Source organism: Trachypithecus francoisi, unplaced genomic scaffold (assembly GCF_009764315.1).
Source record: "Trachypithecus francoisi isolate TF-2019V2 unplaced genomic scaffold, Tfra_2.0 Lachesis_group3, whole genome shotgun sequence".
Lineage (NCBI taxonomy): Eukaryota > Metazoa > Chordata > Mammalia > Primates > Cercopithecidae > Trachypithecus > Trachypithecus francoisi.
In genome coordinates, this window is record NW_022681468.1 from 159,748,450 (window position 1) to 159,760,259 (window position 11,810).

Genomic DNA, 11,810 nt, shown 5'->3' on the forward strand with positions numbered 1-11,810 from the left:
TTCTAATTTTTGAAGGAGGAAGTTTGGTTTAGTGATTTCAGATATTTCTAAAATAGGCATTTAAAAGCTATAAATTCCCTCTAGACACTGTGTAGCTGTATTTCATAAATGTTGATATTTTTACATTTTCATTTAGTTCAAAATATTTTCTATTTTCCTTGTGATTTAACCCCTGTGTTATTTAGAAGTAATTTTTTAATTTTTCAAATATTTGGAGCTTTCCCAAATATCTTTCCATTGTTTTTAATTAATTTTATTTTGATGTGAAAACATACTTTGTGTTATTTGAATCCTCTTCATTGAGGCCTTTTTTGTGGTCGAGTACAAGGTCTGTCTGGAGAATGCTGCATGTGCTCTTGAAGAGAATGTGTATTCTGTTGTTGGGTGGGGTGTTCTATAGATAGAGGAGAAGTCAAGTTGGTTGCTGCTGTTCTTTGGGTCTTCTATATCCTTGCTTGTTTTCTGTCTAGTTCTCTCAGTTACTGAGAGTGGAGTATTGAAGTCTCCAACTATTATTGAATTGCCTTTTTCTCCTTTCAATTCTGTCAGTTGGGTTTTACATATTTTGGAGCTCTGTTGTTAGGAACATGTATGTTTATACTTGCTATATCTTCCTTATGACCATTATGAAATATCCGTCTTTGTTTCTAGCAATATTTTCTGTCTTAAAGTCGATTTTAACTGATATTAGAATAGCCATTACAATTTTCTTATGGTCTCTGTTTGTATGGTATATATTTTTTCATTCTTACCTAGTTTTAAGGTATTTGTGTCTTTTAATGTAAACGGTATCTCTTTATACAAAGCATATAGTTGGATCTTGTTTTATTACTATCAGTTTCCGCCTTTTGGTTGGAGTGTTTAATCCATTTACATTTAATCTAACTATTCATATGGTTTAATTTCTTCCTGCCACTTCTCTATTTATTTAATGATTATATAACTCAGGCTTTTTTGTTCTTCTTTCTCCTTTATTGCTCTTTTTATTCCTAGAGCAACCAATTACAACAAAAAAGTAAGAATGAAGCAATAAAAAATAAAGGAATTAAAAGCATACTAGAAAATATCTGTAGAGAGCATATAAGAAATATAGATATTTTCTAGTATGCTTGGGTTATATGCAGGTTATCTTCTGATGTCATTTCTTTTCAGCCTAAGGACTTCCTTTAGTATGTTTTATGAGACAGATTTGCTTGCATTGAATTTCCTCAATTTTTGTTTATCTTTATTTTGTCTTCACTTTTGAAGGATAGTTTTGCTAGCTAAAGAATTCTTAGTTAATAAATATTTTTCCTACAGCACTTTGAATATGTCATTTTAATGTCTTCTTCACTTGAGACAGCTGTTAAACATATTTCTTCCCTTGTATGTGATAAGGTTATGGGTTTTTTTTTTTTTCTTTGCTGTTTTGAAATTTTATCTTTGTCCTTCAACTCCGTATGCATCTAGCGATAGATCTCTTTCTGTTAATCCCATTTGAAGTTTGTCGTGCTTCACTGGTGTATTTTTCATCAATTTGGGACTTTCTTGCTATTATTTGTTCAAATATTTCTTCCCTTCTCTCTCCTCTCCTTCTGGGAGAGAACATGTGTTTGGTATGCGTGATGAGTCCCAAATTTAGGTCTGTTTTTCAGTTATTTGTATTCATTTTCTTTCTATTCTTCAATTGGGATGGGTTTTATTAATCCCCTTTCAAGTTCACTGATTCTTTCTCCTGCCAAAATCAAATCTGCTGTTAAACCCCTCTAGTAAATATTTCAGTTATTGTGCTTTTCAACTCCAGAATTTCCATTTGATTTTTTTTTTTTTTACAATACCTTTTTATTGATAGTCTGTATTGATGAGTCATTGCTCTCATACTTTGTTTCTTAAAAACGGACCGGGCACAGCGGCTCACGCCTGTAATCCCAGCACTTTGGGAGGCTGAGGCAGGCGGATCATCTCTCAGTTGTTCGAGACCAGCCTGGCCAACATGGTGAAACCTCGTATCTACTAAAAATACAAAAAAATAGCCTGATGTGGTGGCAGGTGCCTGTCGTCCCAGCTACTCAGGAGGCTGAGGCACGAGAATCACTTGAACCCTGGAGACAGAGGTTGCAGTGAGCCGAGATCGTGCCACTGCACTCTAGCCTGGGTGACAGTGTGAGACTGTGTCACTCCAAAAAAAAAAAAAAGTCAAATCAAATTTTAAAAAAAGAAACGGTTTCCTTTAGGTCTTTAAACATTTTATCATAGCTGCTTTGAAATCTTTGTCTACTACATTCAAATATCTGGGCCCCACCAGGCAGTGTCTGCTGATAGCTTCCTCCCCACTTACTACCCAAATAGGGATCACACTTTCTTGTTTCTTTGCATGTCTCGTAATTTTTAAAACTGGACACTTTAGTTAACATTGTAGCACCTCTGGATTCTGCTCCTTCCCCTTCCTTACCCTCTATTTTTGTTCTAGTGACTTCACTGAACAAATCCTATAGAATCAGTCTCAACCTCAGTGTGCAGCCACTGATGTTTCTGTTCAGTTTGGGATTTTTTATTGTTGTTTTTATTTTCAAGTCTAGCTCCCTAGTGGTTGCCTGTGGGTTAGCATATGTGGTCAGCCAATGATGGGTCAAATGTACCTAAACACCTGTAACCACTAAGGCCTCCACGCTTTGCCAGTGGATCTGTGTGTGGTTTGGGGAATGCATTTGGAGTTCAGGCAGTGTACAAATGTGCCCCAGCAAATTGTTTCAGGTTTCACGTCTCCTCTGCACATGCACAAGGCCTCATGTGTAGCCAGAGATACGTATAATCAACCCCTGGTACTGACAGGGGATTTGTTACAGGACCCAAAATTTGATTCCACAGATATTAAAACTCACAGATGCTCAATTTCCTTACATAAAATAGAAGAGTATTTGTATATAACTTGTGCAGTCCTCTAACAGACTTTAAATCATCACTGTGTTACTTATCATACCTAATACAATGTAAATGCTGTATAAATAGTTGTTACACTGTAGTCTGTATTTGTATTTTTATGTTTATGGGTACGTAGGTGTATATATTTATGGAGTACATGAGATATTTTGATACAGGCATGCAGTCGGTACTAATCACATCAGGGTAAATGGGATATCCATCACCTCAAGCATTCATTGTTTCTTCAGGTTGTAAACATTCCAATTATGCTCCCTCAGTTATTCTAAAATGTACAACTAGTTATTGCTGGCTATAGTCACCCTGTTGTGCTATCAAATGCTAGATCGTATTCATTGTATCTAACTATATTTTTGTACCCATTAACCTTTCCCATTTTCCATGCTCCCCCACCACCCCATGTATTATTATTTTTCATTGATTTTTGGGGCAATCTCACTCCGTCACCCAGGCTGGAGTGCAGTGGCACCATCTCAGCTCACTGCAACCTCCCCATCCCAGGCTCAAGCGATTCTCCTGCCTCAGCCTCCCGAGTAGCTGGAACTACAGGTGCGTGCCGCCATCACGCCCAGCTAACTTTTATATTTTATGTAGAGACAGGGTTTCACCATGTTGGCCAGCCTGGTTTCGAACTCCTGAGCTCAAGTCATCGGCTCACCTTGACCTCCCAAAGTGCTGAGACTACAGATGTGAGCCACTCCCCTGGCCATTTTTTCATATTTTCAAGCCGTGGTTGGTTGAATCTGCAGATGCAAGGCGGACTGTATGGATAGCTGGGACTCTGCAGTCTCTCCTGGGTGTTGTGCACAGCCCTGCACACGCCCCTGGCCTTCCAGACTGCCGTGGACATGTGAGCACTTACCAAGGCCCACTCTGCTTCTCATTCTCCAAATCTCCCAAATTTCTGGCTGGTCTGCTGGTCTGATGTTTGTTAACTCAGATTACCACATCAGGCTAGCTACCTTGGCCTTTCCCAAGATTGCTGCTATTCCTGCTTCAAATCCAGCCAGTCCCACGGGGCAGTAAAGCAGCTGGCTCCACAGCATGCCCTGCCTAGCAGATCTACAGAACTGGGGTCGGAAATGGGGCTAGGAGAAGCCCAGGCAAAAATGCCATTTCTCATGCAGGGGTTTTTTTCTCAAGTAAACATGTCTCAACATGCTGTCTGCTTTTGGCTGTTTTCCACAGTCCTGGAATGATGGTTTTGACCATTTTATCCAGTTTTGCTGTTACCTTTTAGGGAAGGATTTGCTAAACTCCTTACTCTGCCGTCCTAACTCCAGCCTGAGGAGATGTAACGTGTGTATGCATCTGGTCTACCCATATTCCAGTTAGTCATCTGAGCCACTGACACCCTGTGGAGCACGTCCCCTCAGTGAGACCCAGTGCAGGGCCCATGTTGCCTGCACGTGCCACATGTCTTCAGTCTCCTTCATCTGAGCCAATTCCTCAGGCCAGGCGGAGTTTCAACAATGGTGGTTTCAATTACTCTAGGAGCAATAGGTTATTAAACTTCGTCTGGTGTACATTTTGCATGTGGTCCAATTCAGAAACACTTCGGGAGCACCTGCTGTCCTCCAGACAATGTGGTGACAGGACCCCGACCTACCCAGGGAAGGACAGGTTCCAACAGTCTGCAGAGTCAGCACACAGTACGGCCCTCAGCAGGGAATGTGGGCTCTCTCCAGGCTGTGGGAGCCCAGGGCTGCAAACCACAGGAAGAGGCGAGGCCAAGTGCCCTGGGGAAGCACGTTCCTCTAACTTCCTTCAGAAAGGCAGGTTCTGGCCGGGCGCGATGGCTCACGCCTGTAATCCCAGCACTTTGGGAGGCCGAGGCAGGCGGATCATGAGGTCAGGAGATCGAGAACATCCTGGCTAACACGGTGAAACCCCATCTCTACTAAAAATACAAAAAATTAGCCAGGCGTGGTGGCGGCGCCTGTAGTCCCAGCTACTTGGGAGGCTGAGGCAGGAGAATGGCGTAAACCCAAGAGGCGGAGCTTGCAGTGAGCCGAGATGGCACCACCGCACTCCAGCCTGGGTGACAGAGCGAGACTCTGTCTCAAAAAAAAAAAAAAGAAAAAGAAAAAAAAGGCAGCTTCCTACGGGGTTCAGTTCATGGGATGCCAGCCTGAGATCCCAACCCAGTGTCAGGGTCCATTTAGAGATGAGAAACTTTGGGGAGGCCAAGGCAGGAGGGTTGCTCGAGCCCAAGGATTCAAAACCAGCCTTCACAACATGGAGAGACCCTGTCTCTAAAAAAAAAAAACAAAAACTTTTTTTTGAGATGAAGTTTCAATCTTGTTGCCCAGGCTGAAGTGCAATGGCACCATCTTGCTTCACTACAATCTCTGCCTCCAAGGTGCAAGCGATTCTCCTGCCTCAGCCTCCCGAGTAGCTGGGATTACAGGCATCTACCACCACGCCGGGCTAATTTTTAAAATATTTTTAATAGAGGCAGGGTGTCACCATGTTGGCCAGGCTGGTTTCGAACTCCTGACCTCAAGTGATCCAACTACCTCGGCCTCCCAAAGTGCTAGGATTACAGGCGTGAGCCACCACGCCCGGCTCCCCATGGCAAAATTTTTTAGTCAGTCAGGTGTGGTGGCACATGCCTGCAGTCCCAGCTATTCAGGAGGCTGAGACAGGATCATTGATTGAGCCCAGCAGGTCAAGGCCGCAGTGAGCCGTGATCATGCCACTGCACTCAAGCCTGGGCAACACAGTGAGACCCTGTCTCAAAAAATAAATGAGAAACTGAGGCACAGAGTGTCCCATTGGCTGACACACACACACACAGGTGGGCAGAGCCAGGACAGGCACCAGGATCCCCTGACGGCCAGTGCTCTTCTCAAGATGGCTCAGGGCAACAGCTCCAGAAGCACAAAAGGCATCACACGTGTGCTTCATGTCATAACCAGGCAGGATTCCTTAGGGAACACTGAGGCAGGGCAGGACTTAAAACACAACTCCCCAGTCCCAGGGCAGGCCCCAGGTGGAGCTGGCAGGGGGACGTGGTCTCGCAGTGGGAGCAGGACCCATCAGTGTCCACCCAAGTGAAAAGTCTCTGTCTCTGTGGCCATGGGCTGGGGCCATGAGCCCTGAAGGGCCTGGTCTTCCCCTGGTCATGTACCCCTCTGGCCCTTGCTGTGGGTGATGGGTTCTACAGCCTTACCAGCCTCAGTTTCCCCAAGCACACACTTGGAGGCCATGAAGAAAAAATGGGTGGAAATACTCCAAGGCCTGGTCACTTGAGTCCCCCCGTGGATGCAAGGACAGATCACCGTGAGGGTGGCAGGGAGCCAAGGGATGTGGAGCCCATGAGCCCATGAGTGCCCTAAGCTCCTCCCTCCCTACTCCAGGGTGCACTTGAGGAGGGAACTCTGCAGCTGGGCAGGCAGCCTATGCCTGCACTCCCATATTCTAGAAAGACAGGCCCCTGGCGGCACAGGACTGGGCTGGCATGGCGGATCCATTCCCTGACTCCTTACGGAGGGCCAGGCTCTCTCAGGAGCAGGAGGTATCCACACACCACCTCTCACAGGACAGGGCTGTGACCATCCCAGAGAGGGAGCGCTCCAGCCCGTGCAGACCCAAGCCTTGGAGGAAAGTGGAGCGGGGTAATATGGTGCTAGATCACCAGGCTCATGCCCTCCCTTTCCCCGCCCATCCACGCATGCTCCAGCACAGCCACTCCTCTCTCCCCGGTGTCCCCATCGTAGAACTGCAGAGACCATGATGATAGCATCTACTTCACCGAGCAGCCGCGTGGCATGGATGCACTGTCACAGGTCAAGTGTTCAGAACAGGCCTCTCGGGAGGTGCTGTTAACCATCTGTCATCCCTGTGTCAGTGGCTTTGTTATCTCAGGAACCAGTTACTAGCAGAGTCACTAAAAATGCCATCTGCAGAATCAGGGTCATGCCAGCCTGGCATGTCCCCGAGCCAGTGCTTGGGCCTGGTGTGAGTGAGGCCCTTCAGAGTCACATGGCGTTGGTGAAGCAGAGCAAACCCAAGCCAGTGGCCCAGCCCCGAGAAACAGGCAGCTGGGCCTGGAGAGTATCTGTGACTGCGTCTTGGAAGAAGTGAGGCCAAAAGCTTCAGCGATTTTCTTCAAAAGGAAGTTTGAGGACACAACCTGCAGAGGTCAGGAGCTGAGAGCAGCAAAGCCAGGCACATGTCAATGATCAAAGCCAGGAACGTGGCATGCAGGTTGATGCAGCGAAGTGGCCATTGCTTTGAAAACATAAACCAAGCCACCTCCTCTGAAGGAGAAGACCCCGCGTGGCTTCAGCTCCTCCTTTCCACATGTGTGCCTGCTTCAGGCCAACTTCTCAGTCGTCTTGGTTGAAATGTGGAGGAGTAATACAACTCCATGTAGTGTGAGGTCAGTGGGGTCCCGGGGCCAGGCTCAGCCTCACCAAAGGCACGTGATTGCTGTGGCAGGGTGGGGGTCTTTCACTTGCTTCAATAAATTCCCCAACAGTTGCCAGCCAGTGGCGACACCGTGTGGCAGGGTGTGCCTTCCTCCCAGGCCACACCTGCCTGCCAGGCTGCCAGGGGACAGGACTCACCCACAGGTGCAGGGTGGCTCCCTCCCAACAGGGAAGCCCCAGCCCATGCTCACAGATACCCAAGGGCCTGGGGCGCTCGTGTGCACAGGCCACTAAACTTACACAACACTAGGCAGCCTTGGTGAAAATGACCATGTGCTCAACTGAGATACTGGGTCCATGACCCCAGGGGGAACTCACTCTGGTTGCTGTGGGCACAGAGGCTCTGGGCCACCCTGCCGCCTAAAGGGATGATAGCCTCATTTCCCACACTCTGAGAAAAGACCCGCACGTGGCCCTCTCGCTGCCTTCTCCAGCCTTTGCACAAAGAATGTACAACCCACGGCTTACAGGAGCTTCGAGGCAAAATTTGTGTTTGGAGCAATTGTCAGACTGCACCTTGGCAACACACTTTCTATGTGCCTTTGCTATTATTTGAACAACTGCTATCAGCTGGAACAGTTATTCCCTCCTGCCACCAGGGCATTCGTTTCCCTGGATCTGGAACTAGATTGACCAGATGTGTCTGGAATTGGTTCCGGCGGGTGGGTTCACAGTCTTTCTAACTTCAAGAATGAAGCCGTGGACTGTCGCAGTGAGTGTTACATCTTTTTTTTTTTTTTTTTTTTGAGATGGAGTCTTGCTCTGTCGCCCAGGCTGGAGTGCAGTGACACGATCTCGGCTCACTGCAGGCTCCGCCTCCCGGGTTCACGCCATTCTCCTGCCTCAGCCTCCCCAGTAGCTGGGACCACAGGCATCCACTACCGCGCCCAGCTAATTTTTTTGGTTTTCAGTAGAGATGGGGTTTCACTGTGTTTGCCAAGATGGTCTCAATCTCCTGACCTCGTGATCTGCCAGCCTCAGCCTCCCAAAGTGCTGGGATTACAGGTGTGAGCCACCACACCAGCTGAGTGTTACATATCTTAAAGGTGGCATGGACCCAAAGAGCAGCAGAAAGATTTATTGCGAAGAGCAAAAAAATAAGCTTCCACAGTGAGGAAAGGAACCCAGCTACTGGCTAGAGGGGTGGTGAGGTGGGGGCCAGCTTTTATTCCCTTATTTGTCCCCACCCATGTTCCGATTTTGTCCTATCAGAGTGCCCTTTTTTCAATCCTCCCTGCAACTGGCTACTTTTAGGATCCTGCTGATTGGTGCATTTTACAGAACGCTGATTGGGGCATTTTACAGAGTGCTGATTGGTGTGTTTTAGAGCACTGATTGGTACATTTTACAATCCTCTTACTAGCTAAAGAGCGCTGATTGGTGCGTTTTACAATCCTAGCTACAGAGTGCTGATTGGTGCATTTTACAATCCTCTTGTAAGACATAAAAGTTCTCCAAGTCCCCACCGGACCCAGGAAGTCCAGCTGCCTTCACCTCTTACAGGGGCTTCAGGCCCAGAGAGGTCATTTTGGAATGACCAAAGGGTATCATTGGTGGCCCTTTTAAGACAATATTCTGTTTCCAGAAGGTCTTAGAAACTTCCCCTCCCAAACACAGTCAACTATACTGGCAAGAATTCTGCCCACTCGGCTGATACTCTCTTGGATGATGACTCTTATCTGCAGGGGTGCTCTGTCTCCATCTTCCTGCTTTCTCTGTCTTATTTAATGTGCAGGAGCAAAAACGGTGGAAAAAATTAAGAGGCAGCCTCGGTCTTGTCCACCCTGGGAGAGGTGGTCAGACCCTGCTGGTGACTGCAGCCGTTTCTCTCAGGTAACAGGGGGCTTCCCTCAGGACCACGTCAGCCTCCTAGATGAAACTTTCTGCAAACATTATAATTCTTGTCAACGTACTGCAATTTGAATTTCATGGCAGTTCTACATTTTATGCTAAAATGACTCATTTCCCCATTGCAGGAGAATGATGAATACCCTACAGATGGCAGCTGCTTCTGTTCTCAGGAGCCTTGTCATTAGGAAGAAAAGGATAAAAACCGCAAACCTGTTATCTATGAGCAATTCTGAGCTGCTTTGGAAATCTGAAAGGCACTGGGAAGAAAAGTGTCACCAATTCTGCTGGGAAGGGGCTAGGGTGTGGGTGGGGGATGCGAGCAGGGTTGGCTGCTCGATCTCCCTCTCCCTCCCCGGCGGGCCCACTCTCCACTCCTGCCCTTCCTCCAACTTTTTCTCCTTCTTCTTATCTTCGGATCTTCCTTCTGCTCCTCTGCAGCTGAGCCTTCCTGAGGAGGTAAAAGAGTGTCCCTGGTGCTTGGCCACATGGAGTCGGTTCAGCCCATGCTGTCACCACGTGCAGGGCCCTCTCTCGGTGTGACTGGTGTGACAGGAGGAAGAAGGGCAGTGAGCCATGGCCCAGCTATTGCAGGTGAGAGGGAAGCCAGCTGTGTGCCTTGGTACATGGTCACCACCAACCCTAAGGCCGCAGCCTATCCCAGACCCGCCACCTCGCCATAAGCCAGCTGCCCGCTCCTGCTGGCTCAGCCACCACCCTTGTCCCCAGGGGCCAGCGGCTCCCACGGGTTTCTCCTGCACATCAATGGCAACAGTCATTCAAGCTGGAGCCGGAGGCCCCCAACAGGCCCATGTCCACACATCACAACTCTCTTCTCTACTCAGGGACAGCCAGAGCAGCTTCCTGCAGTGCAAGCCCTGCCTGACGGCCTTCTGCCTTCCTCGTCAGCTCTCCGCTTGTCCTGGCCACACCCGCCCAGGTCTTTCTGCAGGAAATGAACTTTTGCTCAACCATCCATTTTGAAAGTAGAGACTGTATCTCCATTCTAACGCTCCTTTTGTTTTAGACTTTTAAACACAATTTTTTTTTAATAGAGACAGAGTCTCGCTCTGTCCCCCAGGCTGCAGTGCAGTGGTACGATCTCGGCTCACTGCCAACCCCCCACCGCCCGGGTTCAAGCGATTCTCTTGCCTCAGCCTCCCAAGTAGCTGGGACTACAGGCATGCATCACCACGTCCAGCTAATCTTGTTTTGTGCTTTTAGTAGAGACAGGGTTTCACCGTGTTGGCCAGGCTGTTCTCGGACTCCTGACCTCAGGTGATTCGGCCTCCCAAAGTGCTGGGATTACAGACATGAGCCACTGCGCCTGGCCTAAACACAATTTTATTGTGAAAACAAAACTGGATGGTGTAATGATCTTCCATATACAGTCGTCCTGCAGTATTTGTAGGGGATTGGCTCCGGGACCCCCCAAAGATAACAAAATCTGAAAAGACTCAAATCCTTGAGAAAATGGTAAAGTATTTGCATATAAACTCCATGGCCATCTATATACTTTAAATCATCTTTCGTTTTCTTGTAATATCTAATACCATGTAAATGCTATGGAAATCGCTGTTATGCTATATTGGTTTTTATTTGTATTTTTTATTATTGTATTTTTAAAATATTTTTTCCAGAATATTTTCAATCTGCAGTTGGTTGAATGGGCAGATAGATGCAGAACCCATGGCTAACGAAGGCCAAATGTACTGTCTTGATTCAATAATTGCTATGCTAACATTTCCCCACATTTGCTTTAATTTCAACACACATACACTATAAATATGTTTGTTGCTCCACCATTTGAGATTAAGTTGCAGACATTATAGTAAAGTTGGCATTTCCGATTGGCAGAGGAAAGATAGGCTATTTAGTAAATTATATTGGGACAGCTGTCCCGCCTCTTTGGGGGAAAATAAATTGTACCCCTATTGAACTCTTTGACCAAAATTAATTCCAGATGAAACAAAAATTTAAATCTGAAAAGTGAAATAATAAAAATGCTCAAGAAAAGTATAGGTGACTACTTTTATAATCCTGGAACAAGAAAAGCCTTTCTAAACATGCCACAAAATCAGAAGTCATTAAAAAAAACCAGATAAATACGACAATAAAAATAAATACATGTAGGCCAGGTGCAGTGGCTCACGCCTGTAATCTCAGCATGTTGGTAGGCTGAGGCGAGCAGATCGCTTGAGTCCAGAAGTTCAAGACCAGCCTGGGCAACACGGCAAGACCCCCATCTCTACAAAAAGTTTTAAAAAATTAGGCACAGCAGTGCGCACCTGTGGTTCCACCGACTCAGGAGGCTGAGGTGGAAGGATTGCTTGAGCCAGGGAGGCGGAGGCTGGAGTGACCCGAGATCATGCCACTGTACTCCAGCCTGGGTGACACAGCAAGACCCTTTTGCAAAAAATACATACATACACCCATAGATATATATATATGGGTATGTAAAGTGTAAACTGTGCCTCTTTACTGACGTTAAAATGCAGACTTTAAACAAAAAGCAACACACCAGTCATGTGCCACTTAACAACAGGGACACATTCCAAGAAATGCATTGTTAGGTGATTTCATTGTTATGAGACCATCATAGAGGGC